The 23985-nt window shown below is 41.7% G+C and overlaps 2 pseudogenes; one reads left to right on the top strand and one right to left on the bottom strand.

The window, feature by feature from the left end:
- Window positions 1–11018: 11018 nt before the first annotated feature.
- LOC104421218 lies at window positions 11019–12689 on the top strand (annotated as a pseudogene).
- Window positions 12690–17787: 5098 nt separating this feature from the next.
- Window positions 17788–21851, bottom strand: LOC104423381 (annotated as a pseudogene).
- Between the last annotated feature and the right edge of the window lie 2134 nt (window positions 21852–23985).

A 23985-nucleotide genomic window follows, 5' to 3' on the forward strand; every position in this document is an offset into this window, starting at 1 on the left:
AAAAAAAATATGTTGTCTCACAGGTCAAATTAACGATTATTTTAACCTTAATTATCACGACAAATAGATCAAAATAATTAAAAATCTGATCTGAAGTCTTACGGATCAAATTAATAATTATAATGATTTAACAATTAAAATTCTACCAAAAAGCCCAAAAATTAATATAATTAAAAGAATAATTCGATGTCTCTCGGATTAAATTAATAATTATATTAATTCCAGATAAAATCCTAGCGGATAATGTCAGAATATGCATAAAATGAACACTGACCCAATGTTACAACTTAAGCAATAATAACAAAACCAAAAAAATAAACAAATAAATAAAAATAGAATAAAATAATCAACCTAAGATGGGTACTCAAGGGAGGAAAAGATGACGCGTTGATGGGCGAACGGACTGGCAATAGCAACGGGCAGCGTTCGTGGCGTCGATGAAGCGGGCTAGCACGAAGGTGTGGCACGGCGACCAGTAGGCATCAGGCTAAGGCAGACCGGTAGGTGTCGGGTGGATCGGCACAAGCTGAAGTGTGGCGGAGGCACGGATCACTGAAGGGGGAACGCCGAGCTAAGGTGAGCAGTGTGGCGTTGCTGGTTCAGAAGTGTTGCCGATGTGGTGGCGGTTGAAGGCGTCAGGAATGGTGGCGAGCAGGCGAAGGGGAGCCGGAGGCGAGCTGCTACAGGTGGATGCGCAGGCGGTGGTGCTGTTGTGCGCTGGCAAAGTGGTGTTGGCTGAGGGACGGCTTGCTGCTAGCGTCGGGTTAGCAGATCACAGATAGAAGAAGGGCAGCAACAGCTTCGCCGAGATCTCGTGAGTTGTAGGTGAGGCGGACGTGACGGTGGCTGGCGAAATGGCGTCGCGGCGTCTGGCAAGGCAACAGAGCAGCGGTGCAAGCTCCTGTGGCATCGGGCAAAGGTCACAGGCAAGGCGAAGCAAGCTTGCGGGTGAGGGGAGCTCCGGCGGTGGCGCAAGCAGAGGCAGGCGTCGACGTTGGGTCACGGCTACTGGCGTCAACGACGGAGGCAACAAAAGTGATGAGCGGACAAAAATGCTGGTGCAATGACGTCGACTGAGTGGGGGTGGACCATCAAGTTGCTGGGCGCAAGTTGCAAGCGTTACGGGGCTGGCGGCTGCTAACGTCACAGGGAAGGTCGAGTGGCGATGATACAGCAAGCAACGTCAGGTGGGTGTCGAGCGGTGACGGCAGGGACGACGACATGGCGTCGGGCACTGGGTCGCGATTGGAGCTCGGACGCAGGCGACGGCAGCGGTGTGGAGGCAGTGCTGCGAGTGCTCAAGCGAAGGTGGCGTCAGCAGCAGGGCTTCAACGCGAGCAAGCGAGGGGCGTCAGGCACAACGACGGCGAGCACGTCGGGGCAGTCGTTGGGCGTCGAGTGCGGTCGCTGGACGTCAGGTACGGCGGTGCTCGGAGATCGCAGGTTCGGTGGCGCTACAAGAGTCCAAGGAAGAAGACAATCTTCTTCTTTTAAAAGTTTTTCTCTCTCTACACAATGGACTTTTTCTTATGCTGCTGCTAGCTTCTTTCTTTTCCTCTGCAATTTGTCTAAGGGGAAAAGAAAAAACACTTCTTGGACGACAGAAGGGAGGGGGCTTCCTCTCTTTTTTTTTTTTTTTTTTACTTTCTCTCACTTTTCTTTCTTCTCTTCTCTCATGATTGCACTTCTTTCTTCACGAAATTCTTTACGAACTTTTCTCTCAATTTTTTTTTGAATTCCTCCCCCCTTTGCTCGAAAATTTTTTGTCTCCTTTTATAATGATTCCGACCACCCTCTTCTATGGTAATTTTCAAGCTTCCTTTTTCCATTTCCTTAATTCATGTAAATTGGAGCAAAATCTTGTAATCGGTTTGATTTTTCCTTGGATGTTTCGATTCCTTTCTTTTTATCAAACTCCTTACTTTTTATTCATCTGATTTCTTTGATTGAGAATTTGCTTCCATATTTACTATGATTTAAATATTCACCGAAGAAAGAATGGTTAATCATAATTTCTACATTCCATTCATAATCAAATCAATTGATCCTTCCCTTATTTTCCTTTTTTTTATGCTATGCAAATTTTATTTCTTTCGGATCACCAAAATTTAGGTGTCAACAACAGCCAAAAACCCGAAGATGATCAATCGTCGGTTCTTTGCCAAAAAGCATTCCAAAAGGGGTGCGTCCTTCTAATATTCTAGTTGGCATGTGATTAATTAAATAGGCTACCGTGACCACACAATCTCCCAAAAAACATTCAGGAATGGAAGCTTGATATTTTAGTGCTCGGGCAACTTCTAAAAGATATCGATGTTTACGTTCGACAACACCATTCTGTTGGGGAGTGTAAGCACAAGAACTCTCATGGAGTATACCTTGAGATGATAGACTAGATTGACATTCATGGGAGAAAAATTCACCGCCATTATCTGTTCAAATCCTTTGAACACCTTTATTGAATTGATTTTTTTATCATGGACAAGAATTTCGACAAATGTGAAAAAGTCTAACTCTTGGATTGCATGAGAAATATCCAAGTAGCACGAGAGTAATCATCAACTATAGTGAGAAAAAAAACAGGCTCCATCACGGTGTGGTGTATGGTAAGGACCCTAAATGTCCATATGAATTAATGAGAAGGCACTGATGGCACGAGAGGTGCTATTTTGAAATGGTGCTCGTGTTTGTTTTGCCAAATGGCATATCTTACAATTAGGACAAGGAAAACGAGCACTATGACCAAGACGCTTATGAGAAAGGGAATTTTATTTCTAGTGATAACATTACAAGATATGGATAAATCGGAATTTCCAGAAAGATTGACCCAAAAATAGAGCCCTTATTCCATTCTACCCAAGCTCATTAGTTTCCCGGTCGAAAGGTCCTGAAAGGATCAATTTTTAGAATTGAAATTGGCTTGACAATGATTGTCCTCACAAACTTTGGAAACTAATATGAGATTAAATTCGAACTCAGGAATGTATAGCACATTTCTTAGGACAATACTTTTGCTAAGGTATACAATCCCAATTTTTCTAACACCAGTGACATTTCCATTTGGAAGGCGAACCGATATAGAGGATTTAGGCTTTGTGTGGACATCATAAAATAAACATTCATTGCAAACTAAGTGGTCACCGGCGCTGTATCAATAATCCATGTTTCGCATAATGAATTACCGAAAAATTGGCACTCTTGTCAACGGTTCTCAACTGATTTAGTGCCTTCATAATTTGCTCATATTGATCCTGGGTAAGTGGCTGATGAGCTGGATTATTTCCATATGCAGATACCTGATAAGCAGAAAATTCTTTCCCTTTCCTTTCTTTGTCAGCAGGCTTACCATGTAATTTCCAACATGTTTCAATAGTGTGATGCGGACGACGTCAATATCCATGATACTTACCCTTGAATTTAGAATTTTGTCCTCCCCCTATATATAATTCAGCACCATAGGGAAGCGAACAGGGGCCGTTGGATTTGTGTGAGCGGCACTAATCTGGACCGTCAGATCGCACAGCATAAGAGCCATCGGATCCATGTGGGTGGCGCTGATCAGGGGCGTCAAATCGCGTGGCATAAGGGCCGTCAGATGCTCTTCCACGCCTATAATCCCCACCGTCAATTTGGAGAGCACGGGTACCGTCTGATCCCTACTTCTAATCTTGATTGTTGGATCGGTAAGTTCTAGGGTTCCCAAAGAAGTCTTCTTCTTCCTCTCTGTCGTGACCTAAATTCCGAGTGCACCACCTAGGTTTTAGGCTAATGGACTGCTAAGCCTAGACTTAGCTCGGGCTCTCCCAAACCCATACCAATTCGCGACTTTAGGTTCAAGTTTTTAAACATGCAGATGAATTTTTTTAAAGAGTCGCCACTAATCGATTTTCGGTAGGTCGATTAGACACCTAAGTAAAATAATGGGAACCAGAGACTAAGGGTACGGGGACTTTGTTACATTAGATTTCTCTAATGCTCTTTCGATACCATTTCTTTTTAATTTCAAAAATGTTTTTGCAGTCAACTTAGATTTATTTTAACTTAGATCTCTATCATGCAAAAAGGTGATCACACGAATACTCAATCACTATTAAACATTCGATAAATAAAATAAATTGCATCACACAAAACAAACAATTTTTGTTGGGTTTTCTTGAAATTAGAAATTTATCATAAAACATGCATTTTAACTACATAACCTAATTTTGCTAACAAACTATTTCTAATTAAATACACCTATTATGCAAACTAATTAACATGCACCTAATATTTTTGTATTTTTCTTATAAAAATTCGGAATTAATAAAAACCTTAATTAACTATCTAAAATGAATAATTTTCTAATATATTTTAGGGATTAATTTGACTTAAACCCTATCCTATCTTAGAAAACTATTTTTTAAAGAAAAATGAGATTATCTAAATGTGCAAGCATTATCTAAAATCAATCCTAATCTATTCCAAAAATTATCTAGAAATGCAATCCTAAAAATGCAATCCTAACCAACACACTCTAATGCAAGATTTGATTTTTTTGATTTTTTTGATTTTTATGTTTTTTAGAGTTTTTCCAAGACAAGCAATTATGAAATTGCATCTAAACTAATCAAGATATCTACCAAATAAAGGATTAAAATAATCGAAAAATAACATGTTGTCTCACAGGTTAAATTAATGATTACTCTAACCCTAAACATCACGACAAAAAGTTCAAAATAATTAAAAATCTGATCCGAAGTCTTACGAATCAAATTAATAACTATAATGATTTAACAATTAAAATACTATCAAAATACCCAAAAATTAATATAATTAAAAAAATGATCCGACGTCTTACGGACCAAATTAATAATTACAATAATCTTGAACAAAACCCTTGCGGATAATGCCTACAAGATTCATGGGTATTGACATCCAATATTCCAATTTAAATAACTAAAATTAATAAAATAAATGAAAAATAAAAATAAAAATAAAATAAACAACCTAAATTGATTTTCTCTTCTTCTTTTTTTTTTTACACGAGACTTGGCAAGTGGTTCGCCGAGGGTGATGGGCATGGTCGTCGGAGGTCCGGCGAGGGCCGGTGGGCAGCGACAAGCGGAGGTTCGGGTGCAAGGGTGACACGGGCAGCTGGCTTCAAGTGCGAGTGGATCAGACAAGCAGAGGTACTGCGGTGCGAAGGCAGCGCGGTCAGCTAGTGCAGCAGCATCGAGGGCAGCAGAGGCTTCACAAGTGTCGTAGAAGGGCTGAGGGCGAATCGCGATGGTGCAGCGACGTTGGGTCATCGGCAAAGGAGATCGGAGGCGGAGGCATGGCGGAGCTGTCGAACGCTGGGTTGGGCAGATAGCATCAAAACAGGGGCTGTAGCGAGAGGCAGAACTTCAAACAGAGTAGGGGCAACGAAGCATCAAACGAAGGCGTCAACACAGGGGTGCGGTGGCGGGGCTGGGTCGTGGCTACGCCGGCAGTGGTGCGGGCTCGCCTGCGATTCGGTCAATAGGCGAAGACAAGAGGAAGATGAACTGTTTTTTTTTTCACTTTTCCTTTTCTTTTTTTTCTACTAATCGACGTCTCTTCCTCTCTGCCCCTTTTACTTTTCTGCAAAAGCTTGACTTTTCTCACTTTTTACTTTTGTTTTTTTCTCCTTCGACAAAGAGAAGCCCCCTTTTTCGATCTCCGTACACACCCTTTTATAGGCAAAACAAAATGTGATCTTTCCGTGAATATTTCATCCCACGAAGATTGCCTATAACCTCCCGATGACAAAAAATGCTTATCTCATGAATATTCTCCCATGATTTCATCATCTATTGCTAGAGATAAGATTGCAATGCGATTTTCTTAAATTTCAAAAATTCACCGTAATATCACATCAAACCTCCATTTAGATAATTTATGTCATAAAAAAAAAAGGGCTCGTGCCAATTTGATTGTTTCACATGAGGCTTAGTCCGATCTGTTAATTTAAAACTCAAAACCACTAATTCAACCCATCCGCCACTAGTCCAACAAATAAAATGCAAAACATGCAAATTAAAAATAAATGTACCTAAATTTATATGCTATGCAATTAACATTTTTCAGGGATAAAATTACCCCTAATTTTCTATGCAATAAATAAATTGCCGGATTGTCAAAACTTAGGTGTCAACACTCTCCTCCATTTGTGACCCAGAGCTGCTTCCTTGCTATGACGCTCGAAAAACGCCATGGGAGCGACCCAAGTTCTTTCCGATTCGCAAGCATGATGCTTTCTCCTCCCCTCTCTTGTTCGATGGTCACGAGGCGCTGGTTTTCTTCTTGGACAGCAAGTTCAAAAACGCGACCAAGCAGCGGCACCGGCTTCATGGCAAGGATCCGAGAGCGGAAAGGTATCCAACTATCATTTAGGGCTAATAGGAAGCGAATTACTTTCTCCCTTTCCTTAATCTCTCGTACTTCCTAATTGTTGTCTCGGGCCTTCGAGCTGCCCCTCCACGGCTTCGAGCTCGTTCCAAAGGGCTGATAGGCGGTTGAAGCAAGCAGTAACCGAGAGGTTCCCTTGCTTCAATTCCGTGAGGGCTTGGGTCAAAGAAAAAACTTTAACCAGATCAAGTTTCCCATACATTTCCCTAATGTTTTCCCACATCGTTTTTGCATCTTCTGTAGGAGGAAGTCTGGCGACGACCTCTGCCGCCACACAATTCTCTAACCAGGTTCGTACTAAGTGGTTGCACCTCCGCCAGTGGCGTTGCATGTGGTCGTCGACAGGAAGAGGGACGGATCCGTCAAGGAATCCGTCCTTGTCTTTTGTAACGAGTGCCCGGCGGAAGTCCCTTGCCCATGTCGAGTAATGATCCGGTCTAGCAAGTTGAAGCGTGATTAACTTTAATTCGAGGCTGTCAGCTGGTGAAATATAAAGCGGGTCGCCAGGTTCTGGACCCAGGGAGACGAAATCTGGATCTTCAGTTGGGTTCGGCTGTTGTTGTGGAGCCCACTGTTGGCCGGATCCGGGAGTCCACTGACTAGTTCCGGCAGCCCATGGCCTCTGGAAAAGGGCCCATGGCAATGGGATTGTAACTGGGAACCGACTCGTGATTGGAGCCGCCGGCTGTTGAGCAATTTGCTCAACTTCTTCCGAGACCTGGTCGGGTACAATGCTTTCTCCTCCCCTCTCTTGTTCGGTGGTCGCGAGGTGCTGGTTTTCTTCTTGGACAGCAAGTTCAACAATGCGGCTAAGCGATGGCACTGGCTTCATGGCGACGATCCGCGAGCGAAAAGGCATCCAACTCTCATTTAGGGCGAATAGGAAGCAAAGTAGCTTCTCCCTTTCCCTGAGTGTTGTCTCTGAGCCTTGGAGCTGCCCCTCCACTCTGAGCTGCCCCTCCACGGCTTCAAGCCGCCCCTCCACGACTTCGAGCTCGTTCCAAAGGGCTGATAGGCGGTTGAAGCAAGCGGTAATCGAGAGGTTCCCTTGCTTAAATTCCACAAGGGCTTGGGTCAAAGATAAAACTTTAACACGATCAAGTTTCACATACATTTCCCTAATGTTTTCCCACATCGTTTTTGCATCTTCTGTAGGAGGAAGTCTGGCGGCGACCTCTGCCGTCACACAATTCCCTAACCAGGTTCGTACTAAGTGGTTGCACCTCCGCCAATGGCGTTGCATGCGGTCATCGACCGGAAAAGGGACGGATCCGTCAAGGAATCCATCCTTGTCTTTTGTAACGAGTGCCCGGCGGATGTCCCTTGCCCATGTCGAGTAATGATCCGGTCCAGCAAGTTGAAGCGTGATTAACTTCAATTCAAGGCTGTCAACTGGTGAAATATAAAGCGGGTCACCAGGTTCTGGACCCGAGAAGGCGAAATCTGGATCTTCAGTTGGGTTCAGCTGTTGTTGTGGAGCCCGTTGTTGGCCGAATCCGGGAGTCCGTTGACTAGTTCCGGTGGCCCATAGCCTCAGAAAAGGGGCGATGGCCATTGGATTGTAGCTGAGACCTGGCTCGTGATTGGAGCTGCTGGGTTTTGAGTAGTTTGCTCAACTTCTTCCGAGACCTGGTCGGATGCGGGTAGGATTTCTTTACCGTCTGGGTTCTGCATGTTGCATGTAGTGTTGAATTCCTGTCGATGTGCTGATTTTGTTTTGCAGGTACTGATTTGCAGCAACAAATCAGAAAACAATCGAAGGCAATAAATAAATAAATAAAAACGCAAGGCGGATCAAGAACAGAGATCTAACCCTCTTTTGAGATGATGAAAAAGGAATTCCCACTCAGTGTGTCAATTTGTTTTGCAAGAAAAGCGTTGCAACAACAACGTTGAAAAACATCCGAGGGCAATTCGAATGATTTTGCGGAAGCTATATCAGAACCGAATGCTCTGATACCATGACAAGATTCATGAAATTGGAGAGGAATTTTTTTATTCTGTATTACTCTGCATATCAATGTACATGTATTTGTAGTACAGTAAAAGAATCAGAAAATATTTACACAATATTAATTTTCCTAAAATAAATCGTATCTACGATTATCTATGATTTGCTGAATCAATCTTTCAGACTAAATCAGATTCCTCCTCCAACAAGATTTGTCTGATTTTTGTTACCATTTGATACGACTGTTTTCATGTATCATTCCTTTTTTGGAAGAGAGAAATAGTGTCCACATTTATTGCCTGAGATACATTCCCAAATTTGCCGCATGTCCTTTTATTGTGTAGGTTTTAGTTGCCAATTAATCATCAATGGCAGATTGTTGTAAAAAAGGCACTTAGCTTAGCAATACTCCCTAGATTTCCTTCTTTTTGTTGCTTATGGAATGAATCTGGACAGAGTGGTGATTATGTCTTTACAAATGAATTTTATTTGTACCCAAAAAAATTCGTAAAATAGACCATGAAGGCAAGGGTTTGGTTTTTGCAGCTTATAAAGTTGTTGACGTGGGATTATCAAATTACACGGAAGACAATCGACTCATAAGCTCAACTCGATCCTCACTCAATTAACCAAGCCTGATGTTTATACAAGTAAAGGGAGATTTCGACGACAACATGATACAGTGAATTCAACGAAGAGCAAGAGAGATACAGTTCCTAGAAATTGAAATATAAAGGCTCATTCAATTGAGTCAAAAACTGACCCCAAAAAAAAATGGAGTCAGAAGGATTTGTTTCCTATTTGAATAGGTTTCCTTATTTGACCAAATTTCTTAATATAATGTTTCCTAATTGAACGTCTACTAATTTATTATTTCCTAATTTAATGTTTCCAAGTTTAATATTTCCTAATTTAACGTTCGTACAATTAAAAGTTTCCTCGTTTAATGTCTTAGTCTATCTATAAACAGGAAGTGCATTCTCAGTTGTAAGGCTGCGTATTTGAGTTGTAGTTCTTAATGCAATCCAATGGTGATCAACCTTCAGAATCTTTTTCAAAGTCTATTGGAACATTCTTTCATGCCTAGGTGGTGGAATTCATCCAAAAGTTATTTTCTCGCAAATACAACAAATACTTTCTTTCCATCAAACGCATTCAGCATTCTCACCCACTCACCAAGCAAAATTAGGAAGCATTAATTAAGAACCTTTGCTAAGGTTGCCGGAAAAATCTTTTGTCAAACAAGCTTAAAGGGATAGTAAAGACACTCGTAAGTATTTGCCAAGATTATTTGAAGGAGACAAGCCTCCCACAGTGCTGACATCGAGAATTTTGTGCCGAGGGATATTCATAGAACAAAAAAAAAATTAGATTTAGTAGTTCTAACCTTCTAACTTGAAGCATTGTTAGAAGGAGTCAAGACACTGTTTAATAACTTGCATTTGATCAATAGAGCCTTCAGCAAATAAAATGAGATCATTCGCAAACATTAATTGAGATCATAGGACTTTCTATTTTCCAAAGTTTCGCGCATTTCCCCTCTTGCACAGGCCCTGCAAATCCTTCCTCTTGCACAGACTCTGCAGATCCTTCGTTAATCCCACCCAGGTACTTCGGCTGAAGGCATGGCGAATTCTTCCGCTTTCGCTTTTTCTGCTGTTTTGTCCGTCTGCACTGGAGATTTGGTATTGATCGCATGCTCTGTTTGTGTGCGCGTTATCCTCAGCTTCATCTTGCGATACAAAATGGGTTCTCTTCTGCGGGTCCGAGTGCGACATTTTCCTTCTCTCGTATTGCTGGTGTGTGCTAAATTTTAGCAGCATAGCTATCCTAAGGTTGATCTTAGACGACCGATTTCTTACCAATGTCCTCTAGGGTTTTTATGAAAATGTTGATCCAGCACCTTGATACCAACAGAAGAGTTTGGTAAATATAGAAAAGCGTATTTCTAAAGTATTTCTAATCGTAACTAAATCTTCCATTTTTTTTTTCTTTTTCAATAGGAAAGATTGGAGCAAAATAGCTATAAATTAATAAAATTAAAAGATGATTTTAGTTTACTAGAAGCATTGACATATTCTATTTTTTAGTTCGGTGGAAACAAAATACTTTTCCCAAGGATTGTTTCAAATAGAAATAGAGAACGAAGTAACTAGGAATATTGTTAGAATACCCTATTCCCTATTCTAGAGGGATTGTCTAGAAAGCAATTTTTTTTTTTGAATTGAAATGCATTCAAACGAGCGGCATTTAATTATCGATCGTTTGTATGTGGATAATATGTACGTTTGCTGGATCTGCATATATAGACCGGCTTGTCTTCTCTGTGTTCCGTTGTGGTTTGTCTCAATACAAAGAAGCAAGAAGCATGAGAGATTATATCATTACAAAGAAAGTTTAGGTTCATAGCTTTTCATGCCATCGCTTCGCTAATGTATAATGCCCTGTTTGCCATCATGGGGAAATCAAAATGAAACACGCAGTTCACATAAAACGGAGGAACTTTTGCCTGGCATTTTACTGTCGATATGGGATTGATATAGATATTAGGCTTCGGCATGATGACTCTGTCAGAAAAGTAACCGTTTCTTATGATCATCGCTGTTTTCACCATCTCCCTGACTACAGAATTGTTGTCAATATCGGGTTTCACAGTGCGATGAAGACTTTCCTCTTTGACCTCAGAGTCTGTCAATGAAGGCCACCCAGACAAGATCTGTGACCAAGTCTCAGATGCTATCCTCGATGCTTGTTTGGAGCAAGATCCACAAAGCAAAGTTGCCTGTGAGACATGTACCGAGACATATATGGTCATAGTGTTCCGGGAAATCACCACCAAGGCTAAGGTTAATTATGAGAAGATCGTTCGCGACACATGCTGAGGGATTGGGTTCACCTAGGCTGATGTCGATCTCGACGCCAACAAATACAAAGTCCTAGTCAATATCAAACATCAGAGCCCTGACACTGCTCAAGGAGTTCACGGATTCCGACCAAAAAAAAAAAGGAGTTCACGGAAATATGACCAAGAAACCTGAGGAGATTGGTGCTGGAGACCAGGGGCACATGTTCGGTTATGCTACGATGAAACTCCCGAGCTTATGACATTGACTCACGTCCTAGCCACCAAGCTGACTGAAGTGAGGAAGAACAAAACATGCCCGTGCTGAGACCTCATGGAAAGACCCAACTGACGGTGGAATACCGTAATGATGGGGGAGCCATGGTCCTTTTGTGTTGTGGAAAGCAAACAATCGAACAATCCATAGACAAAACAAAAAAATAAATTAGACACCAGATTCATATGGTTCAATCATAAAGACTTCTGTCCATGAGGAAAACAATGACGAATCCATTGTAAATAAAGCGATATAACTAAGATTACACACTTGAATCACCCAATAATATACGCGGTGCTTAATCCCAAAAAAAAAATTGTGAAATAATCTCTCAATCACACTAAACATATTGAATGAAAATATGGTCAACAAAGCCCACAAACTTGACTTTCCTTTTTTCTGTCTTCTTTCTTCACCAAGTCAAACTCGTAAAAGGAAATAAATTACGCTATTGATCACAACACCAATATGGATGAAGTTTCCACATTATGGAAGATTCAATCTTGAACTTTGATCTACCAAGTTAATACACAAATAAACTTGGATCGTGTTCGTTCAATAGGCTTAAACTCAATATATATTTTAACACTATGAGGGTTCATACAGTCCTAATCTCAACTCAGCATAATGAGAGCATTACCAATTAGCAGATTGCGAAGGATTTAAAAGAACATGTGATCAAGCCCGTCATTCCACCTCAGTCTCTTGACAACAAGACGATTTTCTCCGTCAACCCCTCGGGGCGTTTTGTGATCGGTGGGCCCCATGGTGATGCAGGCCTCACTGGGAGGAAGATACTTATCGACACTTACGGTGGCTGCGGTGCTCATGGCGGCGGTGCTTTTTTGGGCAAGGACCCGACCAAGGTTGACCGTAGTGGTGCCTACATTTTTAGGCAAGCTGCGAAGAGTGTGGTGGCTTCTGGGCTTGCTCGACGCTGCATTGTGCAGGTTTCTTGTGCCATCGGTGTTCCTGATCCGTTATCTGTGTTTGTAGACACTTACAAAACTGGAAAGATTCGAGACAAAGATATTCTGGCATTGATCAAGGATAACTTCGATTTCAGGCCAGGAATGATCTCTATCAATCTTGATCTGACGAGAGGAGTTAATTTCAGGTATCAGAAAACAACGGCATATGGGCATTTTGGACGTGACGACCCAGATTTCACCTGGGAGACATTGAAGCTTCTCAAACCTCGCAAAGCATAGAGTTTTGCCATTACCTGGTCACAATGTTGTTCCTGATTTCTGCTTTCTCTTGGATTTTGTGTGTGTGTTCTATTCTTGGTACTAATGGAAGACAAAAGAGAAAGGATCTTGAATTGAAGTCGGCAGAGAAGCTGAGATTATCCATAAAAAGAAGCGTCAGACGACATCATTCTTTTCTGTCACAGTGTTCTTTTTTTCCCCCTCAGAATCACTTTGGATTTGTAGACCAGGTCGAATTTCACATATTAACTTTTGCTTATTTATTTGAGTATGACGCGTGCCCTGTCCAGTCTCTCAACTCTTTCTCTGTAACTAGATAAGGCATGTAAAGCGCCACACTCAAAATCATTTTTGCAAGTTATGCACCGCTAACTGGTTAGTGTGTTGTTACTGATTAAAACAATAAACAAGAAACAGAAAACCAGAAGCTATAGTTTTTGAATGAGGAAGAGAAGCACAGAGAAAACAGAGCACAAACTTGCGTACGTCAGTTTTCTAAGGAAACTGTCAAGTACATGACAACTTAAACAAGAACAATAACTGCTTACAAACCACACACATGTGCAGCATATAACTGCACCTAAATGTGCTAATTCACTTCCTAGAAAATAGCAAAAAACACTAAATGCACTTGGCTGTTTTTTAATATAAAAAAAAAATAGAGTAAAACAAAGGAAAATATGACAGAAAACAGCAGCTGAACAAATGCAACAAACTCCTCCTTGGATCGTTCTGCTGCAGACATTCCTATTTTCTCTCTTAACAGCTCAAATCTTCCGGCTGAAGTGGTTTTGTGAACATATCACGCAAGCTGATCTTCAGATCCGCAATAGACCAACTTAACTTCGCCACTTTGTTGCACCTCGCGTAGAAAGAAAAATTTGACTCTGAAATGCTTGGTTTTCCCATGGAAAACTGGATTATGAAATATTGCTAAAGCAGCCTAATTATCCACATTAACTTCAATGCAATTACTGGAATTCAACCACAAATCCTTCATTATCTTCTTCAGCCACAAAGCTTGATTTGCAGCTGCAATAGCTGCTATAAACTTAGCATCTGCTGTGGACTGAGCTACAATCTCTTGCTTTTTGGAACACCAGAAGAAACAAGCAGAACCAAAACTGAAATAATATCCATATGTACTCTTCATGTCATCTACTGAACCAGCCCAGTCACTATCAGAAAATCCTTGCAAATTAAACTTCTGACATTTCTTAAACTTCACACTAAAGAACAATGTTCCTTTGAGATATCTCAAGACCCTTTTTGCTGCAACCAAATGTAACGACTAGGACTACTTATAAATCTAGATAAAACACTCACAGACAAATAGAATATCCGGTCCGGTTCTTTGTAAGATACATGAGACACCCAATTAGACTTCTATACATAGAAGCATCTACGCATCTGTTCTATCATTCTTACGCAGCTTCTCTTTAGCAGCCATAAGAGTGCTTACACTTCGACAATCTTCCATCTGAAACTTCTTTAGAATTTCCTTCATGTATTTTTTCTGACAAATGAAGATCTCATACGAAGCCTATTTGACTTCTAGACCCAAAAAATAAGTCATCTTTCCCAAGTCTATCATCTCAAAAACTGCAAATAGATCTTGCTTCACCTTCTCTATCAATTCCATATCATTCCCCGTCACTAATAGATCATCTACATAAAGTGACAAAATTACAACACTGTGATTCACCTTCTTGACATAAAGAGTGAACTCACTTAAGTTTTTTACAAAGCTAAAATCCTGCAAATATCGATCTATCTTCCCATACCAAGCTCTTGGAGCCTGCTTCAGTCCATATAGAGCTTTCTTCAACCTATATACACTCTCTTCTTGCCCTTTGATACTAAAGCCTTCAAGTTGTTCAACAAAAATCTCCTCATCAAGCTCTCCATTCAGAAATGCAGACTTGATATCTAACTGAAATATAGGCCACCCCTTCTCTGCTGCAATAGCTAACAGTAACCTTATTGTATCAAGTCGTGCAACAGGAGCAAATGATTCAGAATAGTCTACTCACCATATTTGTGCACAGCCTTTCACCACCAGTCTAGCTTTGTGTTTATTGACAGAACCATCAGGATTAAGTTTTGTTCTAAACACCCACTTAACCCCAATTACATTCTTATCATATGGTCTGTCAACAAACTCCCATGTATGGTTTTTCTGGATCATTGCAATCTCCTCCTGCATTGCTGTAATCCACATCTGATCCTCCTTAGCTTCCACAAAGTTAGATGGTTCGAGCATTGCCACATTGCTTCTTTCATAGATTTCAGCAAGTGACCTTGTGCCTTTTACTGGTAAATCATCCACACTATCTTCCAATCCATCTATAAATTCATCAACCTCTACATCTGTTGCAGGTTTTTTTTTTAACTGCTGTTGTTCTGCACTCTTTCCTTCCATCCAATTCCACTCATCTTCCTCTAGAAAAACAACATCTCTGCTTACTGTCACATTCCCTGTCATAAGATGAAAAATTTTATAAGCTTTTGATTGGAGACTATACCCGATGAAGATTCCAAGCTCTACTTTCTTATCCAACTTGTCCCTCTTGACCTCAGGAACATGAGTGTAACACAAACACCCAAAAACCTTCAAATTTTTCACATAATGTTTAACACCATACCAGACTTCAAAAGGTGTTAACCTCTCTAAGGCCTTTGTGGGCAATCTGTTCAACAAGAACACTACAGTATTAGCTGCTTCAGCCCAGAATTTCTTAGGCAACATCTTCTCATGCATCATACATCTGGCCATCTCCATAATACTTCTATTTTTCCTTTTAATGACCCCATTATGTTGAGGTGAATAGGGAGCAGTGAACTGCTGCACAATTCCTGCTTGCTCATAATTCAACTTAAACTTGTGAGCAATATACCCAGAACCATTATCAGACCTAAGCATTTTAATTTTCTTCCCACTCTGATTCTCAACTAAGGCTTTAAACTTCACAAACACATCAGCAACTTCAGACTTGGCTCGCAGAAAATAAATCCAACACATCCTAGTCATATCATCAGTGAAGGTAATAAAATACCTGCTACCATTGAGAGAAGACTCAGACATAGGTCCACATAAATCTGTGTGGAATAATTGCAGCTTCTCACATGCTTTCCAACCTCCTCCTTTAAAAGGAAATCTAACTTGCTTGCCAAGAAGACAAGTTCTACACTGTGGAAATTCCTCCTCCAAACTTGGCAAGTTATCTGCCAAGTTATTTCTCTGCATAAACGACATACTCTTCCTGTGAACATGCCCAAGTCTTTTATGCCATATCTCTACATTTTCTTCTTTGCACTTTAAAGCCATTTGTTGCATCTCTTGTGGCTTGAACATGAAACTCTTGTCCTCCATTGGAATTCTTAGCACTTCTTTGCTATCTGCATTATTAATAAGGCATTCCTTCCCTTCGAACTTCACTTTATAGCCCTTCTCAACTAATTGACCAACACTTAACAGATTATGGTCAATATTTGGCACAAAGAGAACATCACTGATCAGCTTCACCTCCTGATTTCCTTCAATAGCCATTGTACCCTTCCCTTGCACTTCGATATACTGTCCATTGCCAATTCAAACTCTGGACCTGATTGACTTGTCTAGAATCCTAAACAGCTTCGAATTGCCAGTCATATGATTGGTACAGCCACTATCCTCTAGCCATGCATCATTCCCAACAAAAGATTTAGAAAAAGAACTACAAACAAGTGCTCTTCCTCAGTTTCATTCACTGTTACCTGGGCTTCTCCTACTTGCTGGTAATTTTTTCGCTTTGCAGATGGCTTCCATGTGACCCAACTTGTGACATCTTCTGCACCTAGCATCAAGCTTTCTCCAACATCTAAAAAACTGATGATTAGTTCCACCACAGTATTGACAAGGCTTTTTGTTCTTCTTCCATTTGCTAGACCCACCAGAATTTCCTTCTTTTGCTACAAACTTGGAGTCACCAGCATTTTCTCTAGACCAAATCCACTTCTTCCCTTTGCCTCCATCATTTGATTTCACTCTAGCTTGCAGCGCACCCTCTACAAACTCTTCTCTTCTCATCAATTGTCTGTGCTCCTGTGCCTGCAAAGCATTTAACAATTCCGCAAGCTTTATATCAGGTAAGTCTCTTGTATTTTCCGGAGACGCTATGGTGGCTTCAAACTTCTCTGGAAGAAACACCAGGATCTTCTGAACAAGCTTTTCATCCTTCAAGTCAGTCCCTAAAACTCTTATTTTATCAGCTATCCCCACTAGCCTATCAGAGTATTCCTTCACTGACTCAAACTCTTTCATCTGCTGTCTCTCAAATTCTCTCAAGAGATTCAGCACCTTCCTACCTCTTATCTTCTCATCTCCTTCATATTCTTCCTTCAAGAAGTCCCATATGGCCTTTGCGAGTCACACTTCATAAGTGCAGTAAAGATGGTAGGCAAGATAGCAGCATACGAGGCAAGATTTTGCCTTGGCTTTTCTTGTGGTTCTCTCTTTATGAAGTTTGATTTGATTCATGGTCGGATTATCTGGAAGTGGAGCAACTTCATAATCATCCTCCACAGCTTCCCACAGATCATGACCCTCCAAAAATGTTGTCATCTTAACAGCCCATGCTTGATAATTCTCTCCAGTAAATACTGGAGAAGCCATCACAGAGAAACCACTCGACCCTGTCTCCATCACCCTTTAACTTCTTTATACTTCGATACTTGCTTCACTTCACAATCCCTCAAGATCATACACGCTCTGATACCACTGTTATTACTGATCAAAACAGTAAACAAGAAACAGAAAACCAGAAGCTATAGTTTTTGAATGAGGAAGAGAAGCACAGAGAAAACAGAGCACAAACTTGCGTACGTCAGTTTTCTAAGGAAACTGTCAAGTACAAGACAACTTAAACAAGAACAATAACTACTTACAAACCACACACACGTGCAGCATATAACTACACCTAAACGTGCTAATTCGCTTCCTAGAAAATAGCAAAAAACACTAAATGCACTTGGCTGTTTTTTAATATAAAAAAAAAACAGAGTAAAACAAAGGAAAATATTACAGAAAACAGCAGCTGAACAATTCCAACATAGTGTTACGCACTTGGAGAAGTTCGTGTCGATTTGACGAAATTTGAAATGCAATGCACGAGTGAATAGTTGATAAATCTGTAGTGTTGGATGAACTTGAACAAATGAAACTCTTTTATTCTTCACCTTTCGTTCCCATTTTACTTGGACTCATCTTGTATCTTGTATTCTGGATATGAACAAGATTCAAATGTTGGGATACTGGGGGCACTCTCTTTTCATTAGTTATTAATCTCGCTATCTGCACCAGCCAGGGTGACTTTGCCCGCCATCCAGCTCTTTAGCATTTGTAGAGCAGCTTTCGGCTGATCCATCGGAACCATGTGCCCAGCATTATGAACCTGCATTTCGTCACACAGCCAGAATTGCACTTATAATTTGTCTCTCTCATCTTTAAACTATGTCGTGCATGCATGCTCGCGCATTGCAATTCTGTGTGTGCGCTTCTGTTAGAGAGAGAGAGACCTTCAAGAAAGTAAGTGGTCCATGGCTTTTCATCATTCCTGCCTCGGCACCAGCAACGACAAATGGAACAGTTGGAGATGTCCCAAACTGCTTTTGACCAGACCACCGCATGGCATTAACCCACCTGGAGTTTCCTGCTCAAATTAACATCAGGAAAGACATGTCATTCGCCAGGTAATGTTCCGTTTGATCCTGTCTAGCGTCTACCAACTTGAAAGATCAGGGTTTACCAAGCCAATTGCAGATGAGATCATATTCACCGGCATAAATGTGACGGCCTGAGCGGCAGTGCGCGGGGAGGAGGGATGGCGGTGCGTCCGCGCCTCGGTCCCCGGACGTGCGCAAGGAAGGGGTCCTCTCCCTCTTGTCCCACAGATGAGATCATATTCACCGGCATAAATGTGACGGCCTGAGCGGCGGTGCGCGGGGAGGAGGGATGGCGGTGCGTCCGCGCCTCGGTCCCCGGACGTGCGCAAGGAAGGGGTCCTCTCCCTCTTGTCCCACATCGCTTAGGGGAGAGTCCAGGGCCAATTTATAAGGGCTTGGGCCCCTTAATATGTGTGACGCGTTTTAAAGCCGTGAGGACTTAGTGTTCAAAGCGGACAATATTAAATGGTATCAGAGCCGACTCCCGACAGTGTGTGGGGCCACAGTGAGGACGTTGTTCTATTAGGGGGGGAGAGTGTGACGGCCTGAGCGGCGGTGCGCGGGGAGGAGGGATGGCGGTGCGTCCGCGCCTCGGTCCCCGGACGTGCGCAAGGAAGGGGTTCTCTCCCTCTTGTCCCACATCGCTTAGGGGGGGAGTCCGGGCCAAATTATAAGGGCAGGCCCTTAATATGTGTGACGCGTTTTAAGCAAGTGAGGACTTAGTGTCCAAAGTGGACAATATCACACAGTGGGCCCGGGTCGTTACAATAAATGAGCTACTTCAGCCCGTCCTCAAGAAGCGGGGGATACCCACTGCGAGATTCTTCATCCAATCCTGGCTCATTGCATTGAACACAGTGCTGCTGCACGACATAAACTCTATATCCCCGACCCCTAAAGCATCTCTCACCTTCTTTTGGTTCAGGAGTGTCTCCACGTTCGAAAGGTCGCAGCACAGGGGCCCCTCACATCTCTTTCGTATATCGTAGTACTGCAGGCCAATCATCAACATGTCAAATTCACGTAATCAAACATAAATTTTAGAAAGCTTCTGTCGGGGGAAAAATGGATACATTTTTGTTCCCTGTAATATTCAAGATCTCATTGAAAATACTGAAGCAATCGTTCCATGCTAAGTCACAGGCATCTCCGCCATTGGTAGCTGCACATGATTTGCAAAGATTAAAAGTAAAGCCTCCACTTTCAGAAATAAAAAAGAGAGCTTCCGGAATGTTTTAATGAAGCACAAACAGAGATTTAGGGCCAAAAAAGATACCACACTGTTCAGTCGCCCGTTTGCATTCTGGGAGCATTGTGTTTATGCTGTCGTGATCGGACTGCATGATTAACCTCATGTTTAAAGCATAATCTGTGTATGCTTCATACTGAATCTCAGGATTGGTTAGGCCATTGCCAATTGCAAACCCCTGTTCGAGATTCAGAAGTTAACTTTGTCAAAAGAGAGAACAAGTTGATAATGTCATAGCAAAAAAAAAAAAAAATACCATACAAGCATGCAGTACCTTCAGGTTTATGTGAATTCCTTCCTTCGCCTTGTTTCCTTGTTGAACACGAGCAGCCAAAGGAGGAATGTAATGCCCAGCATATGATTCTCCGGTTATGTAAAAATCATTCTTGACGAATTGAGGATGCGCTGTAAAGAACGCCTGAAGATTGCAGTGAGAGGTTAGTTATCATATGCTTGAATTCTTAACTTGAAAAGTATCCAATCCAAAATTGGATCGTCCAAAAAAAACAAAAGTAGTTAATCTAGTACTCAGATTATGATCAGTGAGCTCATGTACACCTGCAAGAAGTCATACAAGTCATTGCTAACACCCTCCTCATCATGCCGAATGTCGCGCTCGTCAATGGAGTAACCGAAACCAGTTCCAATAGGCTGGTCGACGAAAATGAGATTCGACGCCTGTGAGGAAAAAGAAAACATTAACAAAAGCATGAAATTTAACATACTTCAAAATAGAAATAGTTTATTCATCAATAAAATATGTTTTTTCATTGTCTGAATTTCCGTTTTAATTTAATAAGATACGTATTGTTTATTCATTCAATAATTAATTTTATCGACCATGATCACAATTATCACGCACAACCATCAATTTGCCCAATCAATGTTGAAGTCTTGTTTGATAGCAAAGCTATCGAAGGCGAAAGCAACAGAAGAAGTTGGCAACTGGTTTTTAAGAAAGAATACTGAAACGAACTAGGCCACTATCATATGCGATAATGTCAAGGAAAAAAACAACAGAAAAGAGTAGGAGGACGACGCTAACGTCGCATAATTCAAAAAATATATATATAATAATAGAGCAAAGAGAAAAATCCAAAGAATGACGCAACGTTCTTGGAAGTATTAAATTATGATTAATGATGCTACGATCAGTACAAAATTGTTACTCACTCACCTGGTCCCAGCCATAATCATTCCACACAAGAGACAAGTTGTTGGCAATATGGAAAGGGCCATTCTCATAGAACAGTGCCAATGAACCGCTACATCCAGGCCCTCCAGTAAACCAAATAACCACCGGGTCATTTGCGCTGTTCCATGATTCAAAGAAGAAGTAGAACATCCTGAAAAATTGGACAAAAGACAGGACAAAGAGTCGTGACCAGAACTTGATGAACTATAACGAGCTGAATCTCAGTTTGGCTCCCGCAAATCGAAGAAACGGATTTGAGAAAGAATATTTCTTGGCGGGTTTTACTGACCGAATTCTGTCGAACTTCTCGTTTTATCACGTTTCATTGATAACCCCATTATTTTTCCTATCATCTAGGCCTAACAAAATTAGTATAACAGGTGAATCTAAACACTTCTGGAAACCATTAATTAAGCACTAGATATTAATCGTATTCTATGTCAATCAAAAAAAAAAAAAGGGCTATCGAAGTTAATTCCAAGGCTATCTACAACAGGCTATGAAAGTTGGCTCCAGGGCCTCACCTTGCGGCATGGGAGTGCGGAAGTGGGTAATACCCGGCATGGTGACCGAGGTCCTGAATGGACGACCCGGAATCGCCGAGAACTGCGAGCTCAAAGCGCCTCTCACGATCTTCCTATCAGAAGCCAAAGAAGAAGTATCTTTGTCTCTAGTTTGGATGTTGACAGCTCCTTTGGGTTGCAAGTTGAGCCCTTTAATGAGCACATCTGCTTGTGTCATTGGCGATAAGTCGGCAGTTAAAGATGATGTCTTTGATGGTGATGCAGTCGAAAAGTGGAGGAGGAGACAGAAGAGACAGCAACATGGTGAGAGAAAAGTCAATGCCATCGTTAAGACTTTTGAGAGGCTCTGAAGTTTTAGGATGATGACGACAAATCGTGGGGTTTTTTCAGTGTTTGATGTAAAAGGATGCTGGTCCTGAGCAAGACCTAAAACTGCTTAGTCAAATCTTGTAGGAGTACCCTCCTACAAGACACGACTCAAAAATAGGATGAAATAGTCCAAAAGTGGGGATACAAAGGTTACCTCCCGCGTCTGTAAAACTGATCCTGGGTAAAGGTAGCTCTCGAGCCTTGAAAAATATATCGGTTGGGATAACATCCCGTAAGACTAGTACTAAGCAAGACCTAAAACTGCTTAGTCAAATCTTGTAGGAGTACCCTATCTACAAGACGCGACTCAAAAACAGGACGAAATAGTCCAAAAGTGGGGAGACAAAGGAGGAATTCCCAGGGTTACCTCCCACGTCTGTAAAACTGATCCTGGGTAAAGGTAGCTCTCGAGCCTTGAAAAATATATCGGTTGGGATAACATCCCGTAAGACTAGTCCTAAGCAAGACCTAAAACTGCTTAGTCAAATCTTGTAGGAGTACCCTGTCTACAAGACGCGACTCAAAAATAGGACAAAATAGTCCAAAAGTGGGGAGACAAAGGAGGAATTCCCAGGGTTACCTCCCACGTCTGTAAAACTAATCCTGGGTAAAGGCAGCTCCCGAGCCTTGAAAAATGTATCGGTGGGATAACATCCCGTAAGACCTGGTCCTAAGCAAGACCTAAAACTACTTAGTCAAATCTTGTAGGAGTACCCTGTCTACAAGACGCGACTCAAAACAGGACGAAATAGTCCAAAAGTGGGGGAGACAAAGGAGGAATTCCCAGGGTTACCTCCCGCGTCTATAAAACTGATCCTGGGTAAAAGCAACTCCCAAGCCTTGAAAAATATATCGGCTGGGATAACATCCCATAAGACAGGTCTTAAGCAAGACCTAAAACTGCTTAGTCAAATCTTGTAGGAGTACCTTGCCTACAAGATGCAACTCAAAAACAGGACGAAATAGTCCAAAAGTGGGGAGACAAAGGAGGAATTCCCAGGGTTACCTCCCGCGTCTGTAAAACTGATCCTGGGTAAAGGCAGCTCCCGAGCCTTGAAAAATATATCGGCTAGGATAACATCCCATAAGACAAGACCTAGGTAGGTCTTTAAACTGTCTCACCCTGAATGGGTTTCCTAGGGTGCCTCTCTCCTCATGGATGGGAGTTGGAACACGGGATAAGACCCCCATTGGGCTCTCCGGCCATGGCGCCTCTGGCATAGAAAGAGAGGATGTAAAGGATGCGCTTGATGAGGCTCCCGGATAATGCATAGAAAGAGAGAGATTTGTCTGCTTTATATAGAGATATGCCTGATTTTTGTTTTTGCTTTTTTTTTCTTTTTTGGAAGAGAGAAATGGTGTCCGCATTTCTTGTCTGAGATAGATTCCCAAATTTGTCCTAAGTCTAGCATGCTTGCCCTGGTGTAAACATCAGTAAGCTAGAATTATCATCCTTGACGGCCACATTTTGGTGCATCAGTGGGCACGCTTGGGCGTCTGGTCTCTGCATGTTCGATGAGAACGGCGACTTCTCGTGCAGTGCAGCGTCACCATTTGAATAACTAATGGCGTTGACATTTTCATGCCTTCGAAAGCTCATTTTGGCTCCGATGAAAGATATAATGAATTAAATTTTATGTGGACGGCACTCCTGTTGCCTCTTCAACCGTCATTTTCATTAGAATTCCAATCCTAAATTAGGTGGTTGTGATTGGGATTGGGAAAATACCAAAAAAGTCATAGACATATCGCATTGGTACCAATTCAATCCAAATCCTTTCAAGTTGACATATTTAATCCTAAACATTTTTATAATAATACAAATTCAGTCTATTTTGTCAATTTTAGCTAGTCAGTACTAAAGTGGACGCCAACCGTCTCACTAATACTAATGTGAAAATTTTTAATAATTTTTTTATTCTTTCAAATTTTTTGTCAATTTTTTTCTTTTTTCTTTTTCCTTTTCTTTAACCTTTTCTTTTTCTTTTCTTCCTCCTTGGATTCCTTGCAATGGCCAGCAAGCCTTGCTAGAGGCTCACCTAGGCTGCCAAGCCCTCATCAACCACCGGAAGAGGGCCACCAAACCCTCACTAGCTGTCGATAAGGGTCACAGCCCTCGTGCAAGGTTGCTCCCTTTATGGCTTCAACCTGATATGGGCGAGGTCAGCCTTGCTATGGCCTCACCACAAGCGAAGGTAGCCTTGCTCGCAATTGGAGGAGGGCTTCGCGGCCCTCACCTAATGACCAGCGAGCCTA

Source organism: Eucalyptus grandis, chromosome 10 (genome assembly GCF_016545825.1).
Source record: "Eucalyptus grandis isolate ANBG69807.140 chromosome 10, ASM1654582v1, whole genome shotgun sequence".
In the NCBI taxonomy this organism is placed as follows: domain Eukaryota; kingdom Viridiplantae; phylum Streptophyta; class Magnoliopsida; order Myrtales; family Myrtaceae; genus Eucalyptus; species Eucalyptus grandis.